The sequence below is a fragment of the Microchirus variegatus genome (genome assembly GCF_963457635.1).
Source record: "Microchirus variegatus genome assembly, chromosome: 7".
Lineage (NCBI taxonomy): Eukaryota > Metazoa > Chordata > Actinopteri > Pleuronectiformes > Soleidae > Microchirus > Microchirus variegatus.
Window position 1 is genome coordinate 3,269,872 of NC_139808.1, and position 26,751 is coordinate 3,296,622.

Consider the following 26,751-nt stretch of genomic DNA (forward strand, 5'->3'; position numbering starts at 1 on the left):
CGGTTGGTTTTAAATATGCAGGAAAGGTAGAGCTCTCTGCTGCACACTTCACAAAAGAAAAACTGTATACATGCTCCTCCACTCTCCAAATCCCACTTTGCCTGTGGTTGAGCAAATCAAGTCCATAATTATTCTGCCAATCAATCGAGAGTGCAACTGTGGCTGTGGGGCAGTTAAACACTGAAGGGAGAGAGAGAGAGTTGTCAGCAAAGCAAACCCCCTCCCGAGTTCCTTTAAACCCACTGAACCTTAAAAAGGCAACAGAGACACCTTTGTCTTATTAGTCAGTTCAAAACAAAAGGGGAGGACGTCGGAGTCGGAGGAAAAAAAGTGTCCAGCAGTTGTAGACGTACAGTTGGGGGGGTAGTGGAAGATTTGGGAGTTGGCTGCAGATCAATACCATCGGGCTGCCTGGAGAGGCCACAAAGCAAGCAATAGGGTTTGTGACCCCTGAATGCAAACTGCCAAAGCAAACAGGGCTTGACATTAAATGGATTTATTCCACGGGACAAGTGGAGAAAGAAAATGCACTCGCACCAGCGAGACGAGTTAAAGGTCACGAAAAATGTGTCATGTTATGTGCCACAATCCATGGCCACCACTGAGGTCAGTTTTCCCGAGGTGTAAAGTACTGTGCAAAAAAAAAAAAAAAAGTATTAGATTTGTTGGTTTCACAATGTTATAATGACCATATACATTGTATATTTCCTTCTAAATTACTTTATTGGAGCACATTTAATGTCAGATAATAAACCGGGTGAATGTCACCCCTGTCAAAGCCCGAGCAGATATGCATCATCTGTATCGGAAACTATGCAACTTCTGTTTTGGGTTCTTTCTACTTCACAGCACACAAAGCTGGTGGTGCCCTCAGACTTTTGCACGGTACAGTATATTTTTACAAAGGCTGCCAATTAATTGGCTGAAGTCTATTTTAGCGCTGCCAAGAATGACTCACTAACCTTATCAAGCATCATCGTTTTGTGTGTGTGTGTGTGTGTGTGTTTGTGTGTGCAAGTAGGTTGTTGGAAATGAATGAGCGTGTTTGCTACTGCAAAATCTCTACTTAACAACACAGTAGTAGTAGTTCTTTAATTAAGGCAGGAAACCAGACAGTCAGTGAAAATCCACCATGTTGAATGCCTTTCATCTCCAGATATAATCTGCTCTTGTAGACTCTTGCTGCACTAGACATTGGCCATGTGAAAAAAAAAAGAAAATCAGACAAACATTATGGAGGAACCTGAATCGTATATTGGCAAATACCTGATTTCTAAAAAAAAAACCATAATGAATTATCTCAAATGCTCAGTAATGGATAGGTAGTTATGCAAAAAAATTGTCCTAAAATTATAACAGAAAGATCTTTAATATTAAAATGGAAGAGAAAGGTTAAAATATGAACGTTTTTTGTTATACATCTATTGGTTTGTGTTCTAAAATGCATAACGTATGATCTTGCCTCATATGACTGTGAACAAAACTTAAAAGCAGACAAATTATGGGGTTTTTATTTAGCAAGAAACTAAAATGTGATCAAAAGCTCTAGTGCTATTTTAGCACAGCGCCACATTGATTTATGAGAGGGGAGTGGTGTGTATGCAACCTTATCTTAGATTTTATGTTGTGGACAGTGGGGCAGTTTAAGAGCTGAGGCAATGGCAAAGTCAGTGAAGCCTATTTTCCTGCATTAATGATTTAATGAAATTGTTATCTGATCTTTATTTTTAGTTATACTGAAAAACAATGTACTTAAAGCTCCTTAAAAACAATCTTTTACGTGAAAGATTGTGAAATAACTGGTTGCTTTGGAAGCAGTGACCTAGAACTAGCTCTTCCAGTAGTAGTGGTGTCACAATCTCGATCGTACATCAAATATTGATCGAAATTACGTCGCAACGTCAACCTTCGAAAAGCAAAGGTGAAATTGAGGATTTAACCACGCCCCTAGCGTGATGTCCTGCAGGCGTGTTGGGGTTGTAGCCATTGTCGCACGACTACGTGTTACCTCCTCCCGCTAACCCGAAGCATCCGCCAACTATTAGTAACCACAGCAACTGCTGATCGCAATCGAACCCCCTCCCGCTTATCGGAAATCACCGGTATGGAAATATTTTGTGCTCCTATGCACAGGAAAAACTCAGAAAAACTTGAACTCACGCTAAAGCGATAACTAGCGCTTTAGGCGCGTTTGTAACATCAGACATGTAACCTTATTCAGAGGGGGAAAACCCTGCATTTACGCATTTAATTAGCATACTGGAACCACGCTACGAAATGCCAAGCAGGTTACATCTTACTACAATAGGTGTTGCGTTCCATGTATGAAAATGTTACTGGAGGTCTGAGCAGATTTAGCGACACATTGCCGGACCTTCGGAGTAACACAGAGCTCCATGACTCTCGATGACATCTCTTCTTTCTACAGTTAGTTTCCAATTGACTGGTTATTGTGTACATTAATATTTAAATCTGACAATACGTTGTCTTAGTGTGGTGTGTCAATCATGAATCGTGACCTTCAAATAATTAAAACATAGTGCTGATAAATGTTGATATCAAAGATCACACAAAGTTTAATTTCCCTCTCTATACTTGCGCATTAGCATGTTCTACATAATAATAATAATCAACGGTGGATACTCACATCATTCTGATTGCTCATGACGGAACAAACCGGTTTCTTAAGCCGAGTTCAAAGAGATTTTTGCCTTAAATCCACACGCCAAACAATTTAGCAAAACGCAGCTTAACGCCTCTAATCACCACGTGTACTTCAGTAGTACAGCAGTCCACAGGTGTAAAATATTCAAAGCAATGGCTCGCAGAGACGCGCGGGAGCCTGCTCGACACATCACATCCTCAATCTCAATTCAAGCCTGCTGGAAATTTGATCAGGAGTCTGTGACGACTCCAGCTAACCCCAGCCAATCAGAAGCTGAACAGGAAAACAACACCAGTTCATCGGAGAGAAGGGGGGAGAAGAAATAGTGTATGTGAAATAAAGAAAATAACAACAGACGGCACAAAAACCAATGCTGCGATGACCAAGCTAAATCACGTGTGTTTCCGTAGAGAGACGTATCATTCGGCGGTTCCTCCTTGGGGGAAGATCGCGCCGCGTCCGACCCCCTCGTCGCCAGACGCTCGCCTAGCGTGAACTCGCGGGGGCTGCAAAAGCTCCCGAACACATGACAACATGCAGTTGTAGCGCGCTATGCTCGGCAATCCTCTGACTCTGAAAGTCATGTAGTGTCATTTGGCTTTCCACTTGGGAGAAAGCGCACAACAACCCAGGAACAGCTGTTTCCACGAAAACACCTCCCCCCACCCGAGAGAGACTAGTTTAGCTCAGCACATATGGCAGTCCAAATAATAACGTAACGAACAGCTAAAACCTACTTAAGTTGGGAGTGTGAACCAAATAGTGACTGTTTTTTTGCAACAGAAAGGAACAAATGATTTATGAGGTGTTGGATTTTTAAACAACTTATATAATGACTTATAAAGGGCTGAGAAAAGGGGGGACAGGATGTTTGAGGGGTGCAAACACAAGCACAAGGCTCTCAGGCCCTTGTTCAATGTTCAAAAAAAAGGTTCGAGTAAGTGAATAAAGCCTTTTGAGTGAGTCAGAGCAGCGACAGCAAGGGGTTTGTCTCGCTATCCCTAACAGCTTGCCTGGGAGGTGGCCTTTGTCTTGGAGGTGGAAGGGGGGCCCTGACACCAACCATGCGAACCCAATTACCCTGGCCAACATTAACACACAACCCCCCCGGGAGGTTGACTCCATGCCAGCCTGGCAGCCAACAAGATCCTGCTGCTGAATCACAAATAGACCACTTAAGGCACTGGCTGGCCGAGGCATTTTGGTGATGATCTTGAGGGCATATGTTCATCTGCATGCACTATATCCAGGTCAATGTGGATGGTAAATATTGAGCCACTTTCTAAAGGCAAGCAGTGGGGATAAGAGAACTTGCCTGAGATCAGCCAGCTATTTACTCCATTAACCTTGGCAAAGTGATAAAATGGGTGGCCTCACAGTTAAAGTAACACAATGTAGGATTTGCTCTACAAATCCCACCCTAAATATGATTTTGTTTCCTTCAACTGCTATGAAAAAATACAGTATGTCGCAGTAACATGCATTTGTTGACAAAGCACTTCTACGCTGTTGCTAAGTAAAGACTGGGCAGTAACAACACGCTCCTTCACATCACCAGCTTACCTGCACACACAGGTGATGACGCTCGATAAGGTAAGCGAGTCATTCTTGGCAGCAATAAAAATATGACTTCAGCCAATTAATTGGCAGCCTTTGTAAAATATACAGTACTGTGCAATAGTCTGAGGGCACCACCAACTCTGGGTGGAGTGACGTATGTCAGGAAGTAGAGTGTTGTTGTTCTTTTTGTGGCACGGAGACGAAACCAGAAGCGACATAGTGCCAAAATTGCCAATGCAGGCAATGCAAACCTGGAGAAATTCACCCTGTTGTGAGTTGATGTACCATCAAAATAATATTGGAGTGTTGCTTTGTGCAGACAAAAAATATTAAAAGTTCTATGAGATAATAAACCAATATCTCTTTGCTGTGTGACAGGCATCTTTCTCCTGATGTGGAGAGAATTATGAAATATCATAAGCCCTAATTAGTATGTTTAATGCAGATGAAAGTCTGATGTAGTTGGACACATGTGGCATGGTTAAATGTGCTCATGTCCCTCCCACTCAGAAACAACTATATATAAGAGCCTCATTTCCAAGTGCAGAGGAGTGTTAAAAAGATACCAAGGTATAATTATTCAAGCATGAATTACCAGAATCAAATTGTTGACAATGGATCAGCATTTGGAGTTGAGAGAAAGAGCTGCAACACCGGTTACACCGAGGCCGAGCATTCGCTCACAAACACAGAAAGCACCTTCAAAAACAGTTCAAATATCTTGAGGTTTGGGAGATATGTTCGATGTTCCTCATATGGAAAGCCTAAAATCATTTTAATTTAGGATGGCACTGGAGCCGGAGTTATAATTAAAACCATTTTGCTTTTTAATCAATATTCAATCTCTCAGAAATAATTAACATCATATTAAAGAGTTTACAGCCTGATGAAGCTGGATGCCTCTACATGCCGTTGAAGTGCTGCTCTTTGACTCTTAATGCTCCATCTCGCTAGTTTACAGCTCCTCTGGTTCAGGCTCTTTAAAACACTCCTGGTGTGAAACTATACCTGTAGATTGATAACACTCACGGGACACGCGTTTTAACATTTAAAACATGTACGTATCATGCAAGTCGTCTGTAATGGCAGCCATAAATCCCTGCCTTTTTCGCCCCTGAGCGATAATGTAGCTTGCGATAGAAGTTGTACAACAAGACAGCACATGCTAAAGACACTGCAAACACTTGTAGCCACACAGACTGCACTCCTTGAGTCAGGTTTCTGACCTCCAGACTTAAGCTGAATCCCAATTCCACCCCTTCCTACTCCCCTTAACCCTTGTAGTTGCGCGTTCATGTGAGGGGTAGGGCCGTCTCGTTTCTCATTTGGGTTAAGGGCTAGAGCCAACGCGTAGGGCTAGGTAGCCCTCGAAATGAAGCTTCCAAAGGACCGCACTTTAAAAAGGAGGGTTTTGAGGAATTTCCTAGCATCCACCGCATCACCTGTCACCGAAGTTTGAAAGCCGGCCGGTAAATCTTTTTGGAAGCGACGGCTCAAGCCAAGGACTCCCACAATTACGGAGCGATTGAATGTGAATTGAAACAATTATTTTCAGCATTTTAATGACGACAGTCACGCGTAATGATACTATTGGGGTCTTCTTCAACGGTTTTACTGAATCACTAGTTTGTTTTGAATTACTAGCTAGTCGTAGCCGATGCTAATATCCCGGTGTTCCTTTCGTAAGTGGTTAGCTAGCTGCTATCGCAGTTTGTTTAGATGAGATAGCCGATAACCCTTGACAGGACACGTTATGGTTTTAAGTGTAATTAAAAACAGGAAAAATGGCCCGGGCAACAGACATTACTTGTGAGGACGGCATTTTTGCATTGTTTAACGCGATAGGCTTGCCGCCTCCATTGTCGATGTAGCAGTCCGCGAGCGTCAAGTGAGGATGGCGTGACGGTAATGGAGGGGTGTCTCATTTCTTAGGGGAACGTCCTTACCCCTAGCACCTTCAACCCTGTATTGAGGGCCAAGGGGAACTCCGACAAAGTAGTAGGGGGAAGGGGTGGAATTGGGATTCAGCCTTAACCACTCCGACAAATAAATAGTATCAATAGCTTGCGTATACTCAAAAATAGCCCAAATACAAGTAGCATGGAGATCATTGACTGCACCAAACACCGTTACAGTATGAAAGCAAACGTCTTGCATCACAAGGAATTATCTACTATTATACAGAATAATGCATTCCTTGGGAATTGCACAGAATATTTCAGGGCAATGCTTGGTTTTAATGTTGATGAGTAAAACACTGAAGCCTCACAGCATTATGTGACGGAGAAGGAATTTGTGTCCATGTGGAACAGACCGCTGTTGGTGTCTATACCTGTTCACTTCACCCTACTCCGTTCCAGATAATTTCAATTAATTCAGTTTCCTGGAGACTATGTTGCTATTTATCTGGGTGGGGAAGGTAGCGGGAGCCATTGCTGATTTAAGCTCCGCAGTCAAAATACCTCCTGGCAAAAAAAAAAAAAAAAAAAAAAATGACTGATCAGTGTGAGGTTACTACCTGCTTCACAAGAAACAGAGAGCTTACATGGACAAACGGCAAACTTGTCAGTTCAAGACAAAAGGTTTTGGTTTCCACCTCTTCACTGACAAGACAATGCTAGATGATGCTAAGTGGAAAATATTGACACACCTCTGGTGCCGCTAAGGAAAAGCTTTTAGGCCTAATAATGATTTTATTAGAATCATTTCAGCCTAAACACACACACGTGGCAGTGAGACGCAGCAAATCAAGCACCAAACAACTTGAGATGGCCATATTGCTACAGAATAGCAAAGAACCCCCAAATCATAAAAAACGAAAAACATATATTTTAAAGCTCTCCAGCTAAGAGATTCATCTCCTGGCTTATTTGTTTGACCAGCTATCTAAACCCAAAGGTATTCAATTTACAGGAGTGCAAAACACATCAAATTCTCATTTACACGAAGCTGCAGCAGCTTTACTATCGGGGACGGGCTGTGAGATAGCGTGATAACTGAATATTAAACTTATTAATAACAAGGTTAAAGTCAGTTATATTCAGCAGCGATAGGTCACAGCTGCATCAGACACCCTGAAACTCTGCTGACGTCCCCACCCAGCCCTCCCTGTGATGATGAGCCTGTCAGAGAGAGAGAGACTGTCAGGATCCCAATGCAATGTGATCAGTGTTGTCAGACAGTAGGGCAGGAACAGATGGAAATACTGTACTACTATTGTGAAACTAGCTGTGGTGTTTCCATTCAACTCTAATTTCATAGGGAAGATGTGAGGGCATGTGTGGCATTAAGATCCTTAACTTAACCTTTGTTGTCAGTCTTTTCACCAGCAGAGAACCTTTCAGGGATTATGGTATTTTATCAAAGGAAACTTTGTCCAGCTTAGATATAGACTGACGATTTAATAATAGTTCTTTAACAGGTGCTATGACTGCATTCACACCTACGTATTATCCTCTATCCTGAGTATTTTCATCATGCTAGTTAGAGGTCTTAAACAATTACCCGATTAATGGATTATTAAGTGACTATTAAATTCCTCGTTTTTTGTGTTTTTAAGCAAGTTTACTGATTTTTTTTTTGATGTTTCTTAAATGTTGATATTCTTCCGGTTTCTTTGCTCCGCATAAAATAAATCATTAAAGCAGAAAAGTTTTAGATTTTTGGACAAAACAAGACATTTGAGAGCGTTATCCTTTCTAGGTTTTAGCAACACCTATCAACATTTTCTGACATTTTCTGGACCAAACGATTATCGAGAAAATAATCAACAGATTATGAAAATAATCGTTAGTTGCAGCCCTAATGCTAAAGTACAGGTCTGATGACAAAAATGACATTCGGAGAGGACGTGTGGCCACATTCGTGAGCTGCTTTTTTTGTTATTGTTAAAATCCTGTTTCATGTTACAGCGGTGCGAGTAGTGCTAGGGATTTTCTTATCTCATACTCTCTCCAACACACACACATCTGTACAGTCAGACTCACAAACACCATTCTGTTCTCGTGAACAGTTACAACCTCAGTGTGAATTTAAATAAAGAAAAGCCAGATTCAAATCTCATGTGGTCACAGGACACGCATTCATGACCTCTTTGAATGTCAGGTGTGAACAGTCACACTTAGCGCTAACATGCACCGTTAAGTTCGCGGTTGTCTTTCGACTTCGATTTTTTTGGGGAAAAGATGCGCCAGCCTCCGCTACACTAGGTGGCGGTGTGTCTCAGTTTCAGCTCGTTAGGATTAGAAGGTTCCCGTTTTAGCTGGCTGCAAGTTGTTAGCGTGTGGAGTGCCATTCCGTGTCTTCCTACCACTTTGAGAAATTTGATTTACTGCAACATGTTGACATACATTTTAAAAGTCCAAGGTCCTCTAGCTTAATGATTTGAAAAGAAAACAAAATAAGGAAATAATTAAAAGTAAAAGCAAAAACACCTTTGTGCATCTTCTCTTTTTACGTATTTCACACAGCAGTGCATTAAAAAGCACATGAAAGCTCTGTTGATGTCTCACGCAAAGGTTTTTAAATCCAATATTATTATAATTTGCTTCATGATTGTTGAAATACGGGAGAAACTAAAACGACAGGGCCCGTTATTCCCCCCCCCGACTTTTATATCCTGGTGCACATCAGCAGAAAAGCCCCAGTATTATGGCCCCTGAACAGATATAGAGAGTTAAAGACCTCATGACATATTATAGGTCTCAGCTTGTGTGAAGTAGCTGTTAACCTCTGATCGATCTGCAGTGCTCATCAAAAGTCTTGAGTGCTTTACATTATTGGATGAGGCCAGAGCATCCCAACATTGACTGGGTATTTAATTCTTTATGAGTGAATAAAATCACATCCGCGCAGCTATTGGACAGCACAGCACAGACTAATGGGGTTTATGGCACACTTCACAGACTGACGCTTGGACGACAGGTGAAATATTCCTTCGCATCTGTTGTCTCACCCACAGCAAGCTGGTTACCATCTTCATAAATCATCATATGTAGTACCCGGGTTTGCGGACGATTAAAGAATCCACGGGAGGACAAAAAACCCAAATCAACCTGAATTTCCTTCAGTCGTGCGATGTGTCTGGAAAACGAGTGAAGTGATCCCTCTTATCGCAAAGTACTCTCGCTCACAATGTTTTGTTGCAACACATTGCATCTTTATAGTAAACTGTAAAATTCAAGACAGCCACAAATCTCGGGATTACATCAACAACAGCCACTTTAGGCTGCCGGAACACATACAAAAGCCTCATTACAGCTGCTAACATTGATGATTATGCAACGGGGGTTTTTTTTTTTTTTTTTTTCTCACATCACATCTTGCTGGTGTTAAGGATGAAGCTAATTAACGTGGCACCATTTGCATCTTTATCGCTGCGTTTCAACCGTGCTGGGGAAAAAGAACTGATGAATTTTTGATTCGAGATGGAAGACTTCCTGTCATTTTCCAAAGCTCCTGACATAACGCTGTCCCAAAACCACCACCCCCCCCCCCCCCCCCCACAAAAAAAAAAAAACTGGCAGCTGTCAGCAACCTCACCTTTTTTTCCCCCCCTCCACCTTCCTTTTCACACTTTAAATTCTTGAGTTCATCCCCTCGCATTCTTGCACAACCCCCTCCCCTCAACCACACACACACACACACACACACACACACACACAACCACCACCTCACAGGCTGCGCTCATTACAGCGTATTTGCATGTCTGCTCCAGAGCAGTATGAGAGGAGATGAAACAGAACTCCCAGTGGCTGCCTCTGCAGAGCTTCACTCATCTGACAGAAAGAGCTCAACTTTGGGCCCCAGACACAGCCAGCAAACAAATGCAGGGTTCTTAAAGCAGCCACACACACACACACACACACACACACACACACACACAATGTAGCACACCCCCCACTAACAGAATTTACGCTGCTCTTTATTCAGTTTAAATATATCTATATACAGAAAATAAATTGGAAAAACACAAGTGCATCTTCCAGCACAGTGCCTCCCTCTCTGCACATTCTCGAACAAACTTGCTCACCTGAGAAGAACGAGATTACGAGTTACTGCCACATCGGTCTCCATTCCCCCCCCCCCCGAGGGATTAACGTCTAAGACAGATGACCGTCTTTTTTTTTTTTATGTGTACGTCAAGGTATCTCTCTAACCAATCCGTACAATTATATTTGAGTTCATTTGTCAGACGGGTGATTATTCAAAAAATAACAACAGTCGTCTTTTATTTGTGTGTGTGTGTGTTGTACAGAATGTTTACTTCAGTTTTAATAAACTTTATCCCGCCATAAGATCCTGAACAGCCTTATGTCTGTGTCTTCCCATCTTGATTAATGGTTATAGTCATTTACTCATTTATTAGGTTTGTGCTGGTTCCTGTTTTTCAGAGATGAGAATGTGCTGCTTATCTCTATCAATTGAACACCTTTATGTTTTGCTGGCAGTTGAATATATCAAATACTGTCCTATTCTTTCAATGTCTAGAACCACAGTTACATTTCATTACTAATAATGCAAAACACTAAATTACTAATAATGTAAAACAATGCAAACATGTAAACTACAACAAAGTGAATGCAGAGAAAACCACAGCTCACGCGGTGTGTATTTTTCATAATGTAACGTACTACAACGAGACTGGAAACTACTCAAAGTGATCAGTGTTTACGATAATCAACTACTTAAAGCTCCCATAGAACGGAAGTACCAATTAACGCTGTTTTTTTTGGTGTGTATCTGCGCCATTAACTTGTTTATGAAGCCGAAACAACAAGTTCGAAACAACCGCTGCTGAGAACGATGAGTTGGTTTGTAATCTCAGGCTCAGCGAGATCCCTGAAAAAACCCAGTCCGGTTACGTAAACAGCATTTCTCCTAAACAGCGGATGCTCCTGCTCCGGGCACTAGTCCGGGCACATCCGGTTGCGTACATTGAACCGCAGAAGAAGAAGAACGTCCGTTGTGGAGGTGTTTCACGAGCGGCAGTGTCTTCTGACTCTGAGTCCGATTCCGGGTCAAAGGTCGTCAAAGGGACTGCGGCGAGGAGTCGTGAAGAAGCTATTTTTAAACACTGTTAAAACAATGTTTTGATAACAGAGTAGCAGTGCATCCACCGCTCCAGAGGGGGAGCTGTGCTTCTGAGAGCTGTTGTGCTAATTACGTCACATCCAGGTATTGGCCAATCACAAGACAGTTGGGAGGGCTCTCTTCTGGGGGTGAGATTTCAGTCTGAAACAGCGCGACTGACGAGAGCTTCAGTGAGGAGAGATTTCTATCGGCTCATTTACAGCATCTAGGAGGTTTTTGAGCATAAAAACAAGTTAATGTATGTAAGTAGACCTCCATAACTCACATATATGTGCGATAGGACCACTCTATGGGAGCTTTAAATGAACATTATTTTCCTTGCCGAGTGCATTCAGAACCATGCGACATCTCACTCCGTTCATACTGCTGTAATTCAGATATTTTACCCTCCTGTTCTCGGACATTCAGTGTCTGCGTTTTCATGGAAAACACCATTTACCGACAATCGTTTAGCGCGAGTCAGTTTGATGTTTGAAACTAAACAACTGCGACTTTACGCAGTTACGCCTCAAGGAGGAGAGGGAGGATGAGAGCGAGAGAGCAGCGGTTGAGACATATGTTCTGAACACAGAAGCAGTGGATAAGACACACAAAACAGTTTTTTTTATTTTGTGATCGTTTCACCGCAGTTACGATGTAACAAGCCGCCGAAGGTGTTAATGTAAATAATACATTAACCGAGACAAACGTGTGAGCGACGGGGAGAAAGACACATGTTCATGCTGCAGCAGATGTTTAACATTCAAGTCAGACCAATAAACGTTTCAGATATCAATTACGTTATTTTTATGTCGTCTTTGTGACGAGTGAGGATTTTTATTATGGATAAATAACATCATGAAATGTAGTCAAGACAGGATAGGGCTTGTTTTATTTGTTTAACAGAAGATTTTCCTTTTCTTTTCCTCATATTCATGTCTCAAATATGCAAAAAATGGCAATCGGCTTTAGAAATAAAGGAGACAAATTGGTTATAATAATATTCTGCTCATTAATTTGGCCGGGGACTGATCGTATCTGTCACTTTATACAACCACAAAACTGTAAAACTGAAACGTTTCTACAGGTGGAGCTACCTGGTCATTTATTTGAAAATAAAAAAAATAACAATTATGAAGACGAACACTTTGGTCATTCCAATGAGCACTAATTTTATGCACAGATCTCGGTCAGCAATGACTAAATGTCACATAGTTTGCTTCAACCACAGAAAAAAGGGGGAAAAGTCCATGTTTCATTTAGGTCCACACATGAGATATTCTGTTCAGGATGACTCACGAAGTGAAAGTGGGGCATCATGTGCCATGCAACATGAGTCACTGTGCAAGAGAACGGCAGAAAGACAAACGCAAACTCCAGACCTATGTTGTTCCTCGCTTTAAAAAAAAAATGCAGAGGCAACTCTGAGTGACCTGCAAACTATGAAGTAAAAAGTCCAAAACATCCTTCTACTACTTTTGAAATGAAAAAAAAACAACAACAAATGCATTCTGCCGCGATGAAGAGTCTTGAAATCCATTGAATGCATCGTAAAGCCAAAGAAAACTAGCGCTCGGTCCCGTGTTCCTGACTCACTCGCCGCTTACTAAGCAGATAAATAAAATAAAGGAGAAATCAAAAATGAGAACTAGAAAATTATTTTGGTTTCAGGACTTTCAGATGCCTGTTCTGTGAACGACGACACATTCTGGATGAAATACATTGAGGCAACTTTATATTTGACCTCCGCCAAGGAGGTTTGTTTGTCTGTCTGTTAGCAACATAACTCGAAAAGTCGCAGACGGATTTGGATGAAATTTTCAAGAAATGTCCGCAATGGGACCAGGAACAATTGATTAAATTTTGGCTACGATCCGTACATGCTGCAAGTACACCGGCAGGGTGTCCTTTGTAGACACTGAGCTGCCTTGGCGGAAGACTGCGCTCTCCGAGTGCTTTTCTAGTTATTACTATTACTAGCATCCACCACTTCCTAAATATTGATGAATGATGACTTCAAGTCACTGTCGGCGGGCTCACTGCAAACTTTGATCGAAAAACAAAAACGTCAACATAATTGACATTTTCTAACACTTTGAACCTTGCTGTCACTATAACTCATCACAAAGCGATGTGACTGTGTCATTTTCGGAACCGTGTCAAGCTAAACGCTAAAGTCTTACCTTCCACAACAACAACACAGCTAATGTAGACCGAGTCACATACTGGCCTATATCGATTCATGATATAATTATGAATTAGATCCATTGATGCTTGAAAAAGCTTGTGATAGCAGGATAAGAATAGCAGGACACCTAAGGGCAGGGGGGGAAAAGGACAACATTTTGATGTGGAGTGAAAATATTTTCCATTAATTGATCCAACACCTTCCAAAAACAATCAAATAATGAGCGACATATTCTACTGTCCTTCCCTGTGCACAGTGTGACATCCTCTGTTCAAACACCAGACATTTGTGTTCCATCCCAGCTACAAACAGCTACAGTTAAACAAGTTCTCGTAATTCATATCAAATTATATGCAGTTTTGTTTTTTCAACACAGTGAAAAACACCTAGTGGCATTTTGTGTGTTCATTCGGCAGCACCTGGTCATGTCTACTTGAAAATGCAATTAAAATGCGACTATAAACTAAAGTGATGCAGCTCGGAAAAAAAAAAAGCCCAGCTTGCTCCGGCTTTAAAATTGATCAGCATTTCTTTTGAAAAGCAAATGTGTGGTGCCACGGCATTTTAAGGCAGAACCAGAAGAATAACACAAAAATACGGTAGTAGCAGTACTAAGCAATATTCTACCGAATTAAACAAAAGAAGAGTGAGCATAAAGTATTAGGGGGTGACCATGAACTAGGGCTGAACACTTCGTCTTCTTAGGGCTTTACAAAGGCACAAGGACGATTTGACTGAAAGTAGAATGCTTGAGAATACAAAAAGGGAAATCAAAATGCCAGAGTGGTGGTAAAGGTGGTTCACCTTGGGGAAGCAAAACCAACACTTACCAAAACCTTCTCCAGTTTTGAGTCAGAGCAGCATACAAAATGGAGCTGAAGTGTGCACGGTGAACATTAGGTCATTTTAAAGGAAGCCGAATAAATGACTGAACACACACCTTGGGCCCGGGCATGCTGGGGGGTTTCCAGGAGGTCGGGTGCAAGTGGGGCAAATCATGTCAAAGAAGAAGGTATCAAACACCGACGTAACAAAGCAGCCAAACCTTGAAGAAAGGAAAATAGCAGCTAAAGACACTGCATGCGATGACAGTTTGTTTCTACATCAATGAGGAACAACACATCAAAACAGCAGCTATAAGCGCTTTAAGTTTTTCCCAACCAAAAAAAAAAAGTTAACGTAACCAAACCATCCAACATCTGCCTCTATCTGTTCTTTTTCTACTCCAAAAGATAAGCAAACTAGAAACCAGGTTATTGGGAAATGCTGATAAACCTTTCATCTCCCGACAAATAAACCTGGAGAGCGACTGTTCAAACTTAAAAAGTAGAGCCAAAAGTCTATCATTACTAAAACAAACTAACTAAGCCTTAGGGCTTCTTTCACCGATTCATGTAGATGAATGTTTCACCTGTACAACAAAAAACCTCCGACAACCTGGGCGAACCACAAACGTGCAATATAAAAACGCACAGACATTGCAGGAGTAGTTAAATGAGTTATGTTTTAAATTGGCTTGATAAGAGCCAGTGTGGCCTTGAACTCAGCTTGCTTCTAATGAGATATCAAAGCTCAACTGTTTACAACAGATCTTCTTTCCTTGTGATAATGAAGGGAATCCTCTGAGGTTGCTGCTGTGCTGACACAGCCCTTAGTGCTTAAATCCAAAAATGGGTGCATTAAGTGTATTTTAATTGACTTATATTTACCCACAGTACTGTCGTGCAAATAAAAAAGATCTTCTGGCACTCCTAGAAGACTCAAAAAGTAGGTCACTCAGTCTCAAGTGAGTCATAGATTTTGGCAGGAGACCAAGATGAGCAGGTATGGGAGAGACAGAGCTAAAGCTATGAAGGGCCTAATGGTTTAATAATACTATTCCATCAGTATCATAAAGATAAACTCGCTTACAACTCTATGCACGTTGTCGTACATAGTAATAATAAGCAAAATTGCATGCATCACTTTAGGGGATTAAAGAAAACCAGATACGTTTTGTATTACACACTTAACTGCATCATAAATTTACACTGCACACAAAATCATATTGTAGTCTCCTGAGCAATGTTGCAGCTTTGTAACTAGATGCAAACTCCCCTACAGTCTTTTCATCCCACCATGTAAATTTCCTTCACTAAGACGAACACAGATCTCTCAGATTGGAGATGCCACAGGCCCAGAGCCCTGGGTTTCGCTCCCAGGGCCAAAGCACATTCGGTGGACTTGAGGGGGTCGAAGCTGGGCCTGAGATTTCCAAACTGCTACTCTTTGAAAGCGGTGACTCAGCCAGGTCAAATCAATCAGTCACACACAACGTCCAAGGGAACAAAAAAAAAACAAATTTTGAAGCGGCACTAATGTGCGTCTCGGGTCCCAAGACCAACACACCTATACTTTCTAAATGAAACTGGTCAACTGGCACAGACCACCTCTCGTCAGTCGTCGGGGCCCCTCCCCCCAGCTAACCTCTCCACCCTCTCATTCGTCCACCCTGAGGGAGAGGCATGCAGGCCAGAGGAAGTATGACTCATCTGAGTAACAAGATGCATTCTTCTGAATCCTCTACAGACGTGCTGTTTGCTAAGTGAAGAGCACTGGAGAGAACGGTGCAGACACAGAGATAAAGAAGAAAGAAAAACGCAGATAGAAAATTAAACAACGATCACCACAAAAGAGACTATGTGTGAGAGCAAGACAGAGGGATGGGTAGGAATTGATAGGGCAAGAGCGAGTCATCACTTGTGTGGGTTTCCTTATTCTTAAAAGATCAACATTTCCTCCAACTCCACCGAGTGATTCCTTGGCCTCTGTTAGGGGTTTTCTGAATCACAGACGGAGATTCCAAGTGCTACATTAAGGCTAATTCACGAGGTTTCACACCGAAATTACGACAACACGCATTGTGCAATTCTGCTGAGCATGCAGAGGATAATGAGGCTTATAGGTACGGGTGGGGGGGGGGTATGAAGGAAAAACTGTCAAATCATCAGGTCTCGCAGATCCACCACCAGCTTCTTCTTCCCAACCAGCACCACATCTGCACAACTTGGCACTCGTACACTTCAGATCACGAGCCTCACACATCGCACACACTCGCCAACTTTTACATGAAGCTATTTCAGGAGGACTAGTCCACATTAACATTGTCAAAGCAAATGGAGAAGCTACGAGCAACCGACACACGACTGTTGAAACACAGCGGTCTTGTGATTTCCTAATTGCCTAAACGATGGTGGTGCACCTAAAAAATTGACCTTGAAATTAAAAATTTCATTCTAAAATATCGAATTCCATCCGCCCTCCAAAGTAAAGCTTCATTATAGTGCTGCTCAGAAAATAATCTGAGAGATTTTACCATCCTTAGCAGGCAGGCAGAACTCTGCATGAGACAGGTCTTCTCTGTGCAGCCGTCAATCACAGTGCATGTAGGAGTCGGCTATTTGTCACCAGAACTGATTATTTTTTGTTCAATCGAAATATTCGTCACCCCATATTTTGGACTGCAGCAGAATCTCCATGCAGCACAAGAAAGAATGTATTAGGAATCTATAAACACTACATCCCCAACTAGTTCGAGTGTCTGCACAGGCAGGACTTGAGGGATAAGGCAACAAATCACATCTGCTGATCTCAAGTATTTAACCTTGTTAAGCAGGCTTAAAACTGTGAACTTAATTAAACCTGAGCCTCCCTTTCCTTCCAGACTGTCATTCAGACACTAAAAAATTCATCACCGGGTGCTACACTGTAAACAGAAATCAGCTAATGAACACACGAGAGCTGACATAACTGCAACTCGCACTGCAGTCCTCCTTAGTAAATACCGATAGCACTGCAGTGAACAAGCAAGTTCCTTTGAAAAAGGACGACTTTACCTCTGAAAAACATCAGTGCCCATTAGGCTTGGCACAAAATGAGGAAAAGCTGCGCGATAACACTGTTCAATACTGCAATAAAATAGTGGCGTTTCCATGCACTTCCTAAGTCATTTTGCTAGCTAGTTGACACCATTTAATCCGAGGGCCTATTAATCAGGGTGCATATAATTACCTGGCGTTATTATCACAGTAAGCCTATCCTGTTCTTTAATTATACGTTATTTGTCTAAATGGTTTCTATTTTTCCTTTAAAGACTAGAGAATCTAGGACAAGATTAAATTCTTACAGTTAAGCAACAGAAACGTTTACAGCAACAAAGTCCGACAATATCGAGTATAAAGTCATTATATTTCCCTATGGAAACAAAAATGTTGGGTTAGTCCTGAGCAGGGATGTACCAAATACCTGAGCCATGTTTTGTCTTAAGACAAATCTCAAGTAAATTAAGGGAAAATACAAACCCAAGATATATTCAAACAAACCTTTGCTTGTGTTCTCTAACAGAGCATGAAATCAAATAAAACATTTACATTGCTTTTTCCTCAGGAAAACAATGGAGACTTCTCACACCAAATTACTTTTCATGTAAAGTAGCTAAAAACCAGCCTGAAAAGGCGTTAGAAGTCGCTGGAACACGCCCCGTCCCTCAGCGAGTTTAGATACGGGGAATGAAGACAAAAAAAAAGGTGTTCAAGGATGAGAAAACGAAACGCAGACACCGTTTTACTTGGATGAACAATACCCATTTGAATCATCGCACATTTGCATCGTTACATCCTGAGTGACGGAATCGCGTCCGGATCATGCTACGATCGCTCCCAATGCATCCGCAGATACAATCCCAGAAAGCACATTCAGAGGTGGTTTAAGGATGCATGTGGCCAAATTCCTGAGGATGTACAAACAGAGTCGATCGTCAGTGCACACTCTGTCTCCTCAGCTGACATCGTCTGTCCAGTGGTAGTTTCACTTCTTTTTTTTTTTTTTTAAATAAACGCTAATAAGCGCTCACACATTCATTTATTTGCAGCCGCTGCCACAATATCAACCATATAATTCAAGTTATTTAGCACCAGTAGAGCTCCTTTTTCCTCACGCACTAGCTTTAGAAGAAAAAAATATAATAGTGGTAGTCTTAGACAGATTTATAAAACGCATGCAAACACGTTATTCCGACTGAAACTGTACCAAATCAAATTTCTCAAAGGCAGACTAACACACGCGCACTTAAATCTTGAAATAACACAAGTCAGTACAGAGACGATAATGACAGCAGCGACAAAAATATAGCAAAATTCAGGCCAGTGAATATTTTTGGACTCTTTCAGCTTTAGGAATTTGATTTTTTTTTTTTTTTTTTTTAAGTTAATGGATGGAAGAAAGACTCGGGAATGACATGCTCACAACTAGCCACGAGCTAAACCAGAAACGGCCTAATACAAACAAGCTGAAAGGGGGTGTTCTGCCTGCTAGCAGAATGGAGGCTGATGCACTTAATACAATAAATTGGTTCCTCGCTAGTTTGGCCTGCAACTTATGATTATTTCTATAATCGATTAAGTCTGTTGATAAGTTGTTTGGTCCATAAAATGTCATAAACCACAATTATTCTGTTGTATATTCATTTAATCGTTGTAGCCCAGCCTCTAGTGCTTGTATAGTGGGACAAGCACAGTAGAAGTAGTAGTATTTAATAGCATATTGAAGCTACAGCTGTAGTTCCACTTGATAGTGTATATAAGTGGACACGAGCACAGTCCTTAAAACCATAATTTAGTTCTTGCAAACTGTCATATATTCAGCATTTATTGAATAAAGGGCGGGGACACCAGAGCCGATCATATGTGGCCACAGGAGACGCACCCAGGACATATTTTCATGCCAGGTGTAACAGTCATACCGAGCACTATCTTCACTTGGATCACTGTGATGTCTAAAACCAGGTCTGAATGGGGCCGGAAAGCCTTCAATTTACCAGACACAGGCCCCAGTGGATGGAAGAACAGAAGTTGAAATATCACTTCTCTGTGCGTTTCAAGCTCACTAAACACATGGTGTGATTAAGGGACTCTTACTGGCTTTAGATAACAAAGTCTTTGATGGCGCTATGCGTGTTGCTTTGTTCAACTTGAGTAAAATGATCACCTGCGATGCCCGTGTGTCCACTAACACCTCTGTACGGTGGTGCACTCACTACGTAGTTCCCCCCACCACTTCATTTGACTTAGATGCTGTACATGTGGGCATCTTATTAAAAAACCAAGTGTGAATACATGCTGCATGTAAACACCGTGATCACCAGGGGACTTCAAGATTGTCTATGAGAAACTTCAAATTAACCACATGCAGTGTTTAAGTGTACACACGCAGCCACAGGCGCCGCTGCCTCACAGACCACTGATATTATCATATTCAATCAAGTCTGATTTATGGTCGACGCTACACTCGTCTTCGCCGTGGTGTCATCTCTTAAGCTGCCATGTCATGAAGGCAGTCCGCAGAAAGTGCCGAAGATAACAATCTAGCAATATTAAGTTATGAATAAGATTAGAGGAGAAATTGTAGTAGTCCTACATGGTTACACGCAGAGAGTCTCGTGGTTGCTCATATGCAGATGAGGACTGTTTTTACATGTAAATGTTCCTGGTTGAACGAGAAGTGCCTGGCTCTGCTGCAATGCGCCCGCCCTTAACTGTCATTTAACCTGAAAGTGAATTTGATATCAGCTACCCGGAGCCACCGTCATGATTAAATCAGAAACCAAATACAACGATGAAAGCCCCCATTCTTATTAGTTAAGCTGCGTCAGCTTAGCAAGTTCATCTTCCTGCACACAGCGCTAATGTCTCCTAAGAGCGTGAATCATACAGAATGAGCATATCAATTGCTTCTCTCGAGTAAACTACAAAAAAGCTCAGGAAAAATAGAGTGATACTGAAGGCCTATCAAAACTCAAAGACAAAAAAAGTATACAAGATAATGAATTATTAAATCCTTCAAGGCACTGAGGTGTCAAGTCAGTCTTATTCATTCAGGCCTTGGCTATTCATTAGTACTTGCATACATAAAATCTCAAATGACAGCTTCTGTGAACACTGTATTTTCTGAAATTTCTTGTTTAAACACATTAACTCCCCTTTTAAAGGAGCCAATTTGTAGGCCCTGATCTTTTCACATATAGCGCAAGAAAAGTAAATAAACACTTCTCTTCGTGTAGCTCGTATTAGACTTGAATGCAAAGCACGGAAAGCTAACATTTATAATGTACTTACCACCGAATGTATTGGTGTTTTTGATACCACAAGGCTGGAATGACTCACGCAAACTGCCATGAACTGCAGGAGTGGCCAACCTCCACTTCCCCTACCCTTTCTAAACTCACCCAGTAGATGTGATCGTGGGTAGTTAGTTACAGTAGTTCCCCTGTAAAGAGAAGGCCCCCCCCCTGTATAGTCAGACTGGGGAAATACATGGCCTAACACTGTCAAATTAAAAACACCATCTGAGCAAATGTGCCACTGATATTAGCCAACAAACCCACTCAAAGTAACCATCACATGCTTCCCTCGCAGATTTGCGTCCACATACAAACCCAGGACATGAATTGGTGCATATACAGACGAGTTCACTGACAGATTCAACTCAATAGACTGGGAGGAGGTGGGAAGAGGAGAACTAGGCAGTGAATTGCTGGATGAATAAAAAATGATAGTGAAGTGCTTCAGTAAATTCGCTCTCTCCATCCCGTGAGGAGGGTTGGTGGTGAAGGGGTGTGTGTGTGTGTGGGGGGGGGGGGGGGAGATGACGGTGGAATAGAGGCTCGTTTGAAAACCGAACCACTGCTGCATTCCCTCATCCACGCCATATACAGCGAGGGGCTCTTTAAAAATTCATTAATTTACAGCAAAAATAGATTAAAGCACCCAGCTGAGCAAAACTCAAAATTTGGCTCCTGAATAACATTAATGATAAAACATCTCCCTCAAGCCCAGAGGGGTTTTGCCAGCAGAGACAGTAGTAGCTGTTTTTTTTTTTTTTTCACCTTGCAGCACCTTGTGAAAAACATATTTTCAATAACAATAAAACAATGCCTTTTATTGTCATTTTTAATTATCTTGTTCTTTGAATGAAAAAAAAAAACCTGCAAAAACTAATTAAAATCCATCTAAGGATCTGTCATTCCCAAGATGCCACGCCAATGTCATTCTATTTACCATTTGATATCTACGCTGCAGAGACTCAATGACAGCTGCTCCAGGCCCCAAAAATGCTACAACTGCAGTTACAGTAATTGCTCTGGCCAGCACTAAATGAGGTTCACTTAAAAGCAATTATCCCCCTCTGATGTCTCACATAAAGAGACTTCTTTAACATGGAGAAGAGTGGGCTCACACAATGTGACTGCAAACAAGATTCAAATTGGAATCAGGGAGGCATTTCCAGCAGATGAATGGCTTCATAGCTCATCAGCATTCTAGTGATGCACAGAGTTGCTAATGAAGACTGAGCCAGTCCCCCCCTCACCAACACAGCCCAGAGAAGCAAAACTTCACACTGGATATAAGAATGTCGAGAAATATCCAGCAAATCTGTGAATTTATTTGGCCTGAGCTGCATCGGAGGACAGCCTCGAGGAAACAGCTGTTAAAAAGAAAAGGAGGATCCTGGTTTTTTTTATTCATTCATCCAAGGTGAAAAACTCACTGAAGGACGAGATGATAGGTGATGAAGCAACGAGAAGAAGAAAAAAAAAAAAACTGTTACTTAAATAAAATAACTACACATTCGTGGAGCAGAGAAAGATTAAAAATAAACCCAGTTTGGATTCAGACCAAAAAAAAAGTAATTTTAAAAACCTAATACGGGGGCCTTTGACCAACAGCATCACTACTACATCATGCCAAAAAATATCAGGCATCCTCATGAATAAATTGCCACCTGCCAATCGGCTAATACAATAGGTTTTCAGCCTGAGGGGGGAGATGTAGCTGTATAATAAGGGTTGCTACAGAGGGTACCTGTTGGGTGCTGTCCAACTACACATGGTGGTTATTGTGGCGAAGGGGGAGCTGGGCTGGGCATTTTGTGCTGCCAGAGGCTCGTCTACCTCCGCGATCCTGATAACGGCGTCTCAAGGAAGGCTATTTGAATAATCACTTCAAGGGGAGAAATTAAAAAGCCTTTCAGTGAGACGGTGGGGCTAGGCACGAGGCTACAGTCAGAATTTCAAATGAGGCGCCGCTATTCAAACAGTATATATACCCATTCTGAATTCACTCATACGAAAGCCGGCTGACCCTCGACATGCAAGCCAAATCAACACCACATCCCTGTCATTATTTCATTAAATCTATTAAATAATAGACCCAGAGATGAACATTATCCGTGACCCCGGTGATGAAATGTCAATATTTATTACATAGCATATTCTTTGGGGGAGAGAGAGAGGTCTAGTTATTAGTTAATACATGTTCAAAGACCACTGATGGCTGAATTTAGTGCAGTGCATAAGTGCAGTGCCGTATCACACAATCCCATAGACACATTTGAACAGTAACTGCGAGTATACACAGATGTGCTATTTAGATGTGATTTGAGACAGGAGCAACAAAAAAAAATCACAATTTCACTAAAAATGTCAACTATTACAAAAGCACTTGACGAGCAGCATCTTCAGTGATGAGCAAAAACTGATTTTTGAGGAGGCCTTTAGGTGGGGGGGGGGGGGGGAAAGAAATGACAATATGTGCTGCAATTCATATTTCTGCACTGTACACAATGCACGAAACCACTCCAATTCTATTCTATTCTACAACAGCCAGCCCGGCAAACGACAGAATAGGTGTCTTTCAGTTACACGTCAATTTTGTGAATAGAAAAGGCATTCAAAGAAATCTGTAATGCAGGATGGGGGTTGAAACCCGTCTCAGACCAAGCAGCAGCTGAGAAACCACAATAAAAAATGCGACTCGACTTTAACCGCACATGAAACCCCATGCATCATCTTTTCTTGGAACAATGCAAAAGTACAGACGCGCGGGCTAATTTGCAGAATAAGCCAAAGCGCCGAGGTTTGAGACATTATGCTATATTAAACGTGTACTCATCATACTTTAAGGACAAGCTTGCTGAGGGCCTGCTATTTAAAGGATGGCTGATTAAGAAGCAAACCTGACCTTTGATCGTGGCTGCTGACTAACGCTGTGGGCATTTTGGTGGTTGGAGCATAAGGTCTGGTCTGGTCGGGATATTTGTGGGGAATTTGGTGTTTTATTTTAGTCATAGTCCCTTTTTCTGCAGACTGTGTGCATGTGAGGTGATTAACATCATATCGTATAATAAACAAAAACATGCACAAGTTGACAGGGAGACAAATTGACTTCAGTCATCCATCGCAAGGGCACTGCTTTGTTGACAGCTGCAGGAAAGAAATGTCACAGCTTTTGACATCAGCAATCAAGTGTCTTTAACATGCGATCACACACACACACACACGCACCAAATGGTTTTTTAACATCAAAGCAACGACAGGAGCGTGTCTTCTTCATCAGAGGTGTCTCTGCACTCACAAACATTTTAACCGCTCCACCGTCTGAGGCATCTAAGGACAACAACCCGTGCGGATATGAACCAGCAGAGGCAGTTGACAGCCCCCGAGATCAAAGTCTGTGGCATTAAATGGACCTGAAGCATGCGTTGCACTTGTTGATTTTCCAGCCACATGACAGACATGCGCCCTGTCACACACTGCTCTCCCGCTTTTATATACGAGGATCGTTGTAGGTTTGTTTGTTTGTTGTTGTTTTTTTTATTCCTTTTTTTCCTGGAGGGATTTATAAGCCGCCTGGGAAACAGACGACTGACTGACAGACAAGAAAACACGCTGCAACAGCTGAGAGTCAAATACCATCGGAGCACGCCGGAAAGCCAAATGACACTCTCACACACACACACACACACACAAACACTTGAGGCTGGACACACACACACAGCGACACAAACAGCTAGCTAACGATAGCTGCTGGAGGGCTGGGATATGTCATTATATCCCGCTAACGCGAGGACAAACACACACACGCAGACCCAGTCCTGGCCCAGGAGAGAGCGCCAGCAGAGCTCTGCTAAAGTTAGCTGGCTACTAAAACTGGTAAGCTAGCTGTCAAAGTTGCCCTGTCACTTGTCACCGGTTGCACGGCGGAGCTAGCAGGCTAACACGGGAGCTGTCAACTTGGGAGAGTTACGGCAACACGCCCGCGGTGGACTAACACTGACCACAGGGCAACACCACCGGGAAAGCAAAAAAAAAAAAAAAAAAAAAAAAATATGTCCCCGCACGCCCCGACACTCTGTGTCAGGGCCTTTTTCACGGGGCGCAATCCCCCACAACTTCACTGCAGCTCACTTCCCCGTTAAAGTCGTCCATTTCGTGGGCCTCAGTTCAACTTCCATGCCCGCGTAGCTCACTTACTCTGGGTGAAAGCTGCTGTGACGGCGGCTCCCCTGTAAATCCTCACGGTAGTTTCAGAGTAACTGCCCCCTCCCCTTCCTTCCACCTTCTCTTCTTCGGCCAGCGGGAGCCCCACGGGAGTAGTCTTTCGCTCTTGACGCTGTCGCCCTGTGGTGCAAAAAAAAAAAAAAGAAGCCGCCCTGGCCGTAGCTTCGCCGGTGAACCCGCGGTGCTGTGGCGTCCCTACTCTAGCTCCTCTCCGCCTTCTTTCGTTCGCCTTTCTCTCGGCGGCCGTGCCAACATCCGGGACTCTCCCCCACTCCTCCCCCTCCGCGCGTTTGGTTAAAACTGCCCGGAACTACTTTCCCATACGACGACGACGACGACGACGACGACTCCCTCTGTCGGTCCCCCCCCCCCCACTCCCCTCCCTCCTCTGTCTCACCACCTCTGCCGCCACAGAAACTAGCGCGCGGTCAAACGCACGAGCCTGACATTGGAAGAAGAACAGTGAGTGCACCCACACATCAACAAGTCAGTGCATAAACACCCACAGTGCCCTTTAAACTCGTCACATTATGATTGTACGATGAAGACTAAATGATCCACGTGGAATGCCACTGATAAAAAAGTGACCCTTTTTTCCCCCTCCAACATCCTTTGTTTATTTAAGCAAAGAACTGATAAAGTATCCAGAATTAATTTAAAGGGCCACTGGAAAAAAAATAATATATTTTTTTTACTAATTTGCAGAGAATGTGTTATTTAATCTGTTTAATCTCTATTTCAGACAGTAATTCTGAGACACAGTCCCACAACAGGGGAAGTTGGGATTGAGGAAAAAAATAAAATAAAATTGACAAAAAGTTAAAGTCACTTCCTTCAAATCAAATAAAAGCCCTACACTGTTTACTGTGTTTCTGTCAAATTTTATGAGTAAAAGACCTAGAAAGAACTAATATAATTATTTATATAAGAATATTTTGTTTCTTACAAACAAAAATATTATTTCTGAAATAATGTATAAGTATGTATGCATACATATGTACTGTATCATAGTATTTATCATCAATCTATTATGTGATTATTGCACTGAATCCATGGTTTCCCATATCACATATTTGATTTATAATGTACCGTCAGGGACGTTTAACCTCATTTATTTTTTTCTGACAAGGTTACACGCTCTTAGAGGAGCAGGAAGATGTTATTGCTGAGGTTTTAAAATGGCTGTGCTCTATGGTTTTAACAATGTAGGTCATTTCTCTCCACTCACTGCAGGTAACATTTAAAAAAAAAAAAAAAAAGTTCCATATAAAAACCTCACACATCCCTTTTAATAGTTCCGAGCACCTAGTAATACTGACTTTGTAACATGCACCTCTGACTTTTTGTTAGTTTCATTAAACTTTTCCATCACTTCACATCAGTCCTCACATGACTTCAATATCAGAATTAGGTGTATTGTCGGGTAAAGTTTATACAATACTAGATCATTTGCTGTGATATATCAATAATATAATTTTTTATTTATTACTTCATCTATTTATCTTGTATCTTAGTTGAAAATGTGTTAATTGCAATGTTGTCTTACTGAACCTAACACAGGCTACATTACATATCAATAAAACGTCCATGAACAGAGAATGCCTCATAATCAAGACTGTGATCATCTAGTCAGCAGTGCAACAGCGCCTCTTGCAGGTTGGTCACAATGACTGCAGCTCATAGATTTTGGTTTATTTACATGGGAATGAAATGCCATTTCTCACTGCCCAGCATACTGGTGTAAACATTAAAGTAAAAGCGATATGGATATTTTTTTTCCCCTCCATCGGATTAAATATAAATGTTAAATCATAACAAATAATACAACAATAAAAAAAATAGCCAGTAACCAGTCTTTGAACAAGACTATTGGTCCATCTATCCACCTTCTCC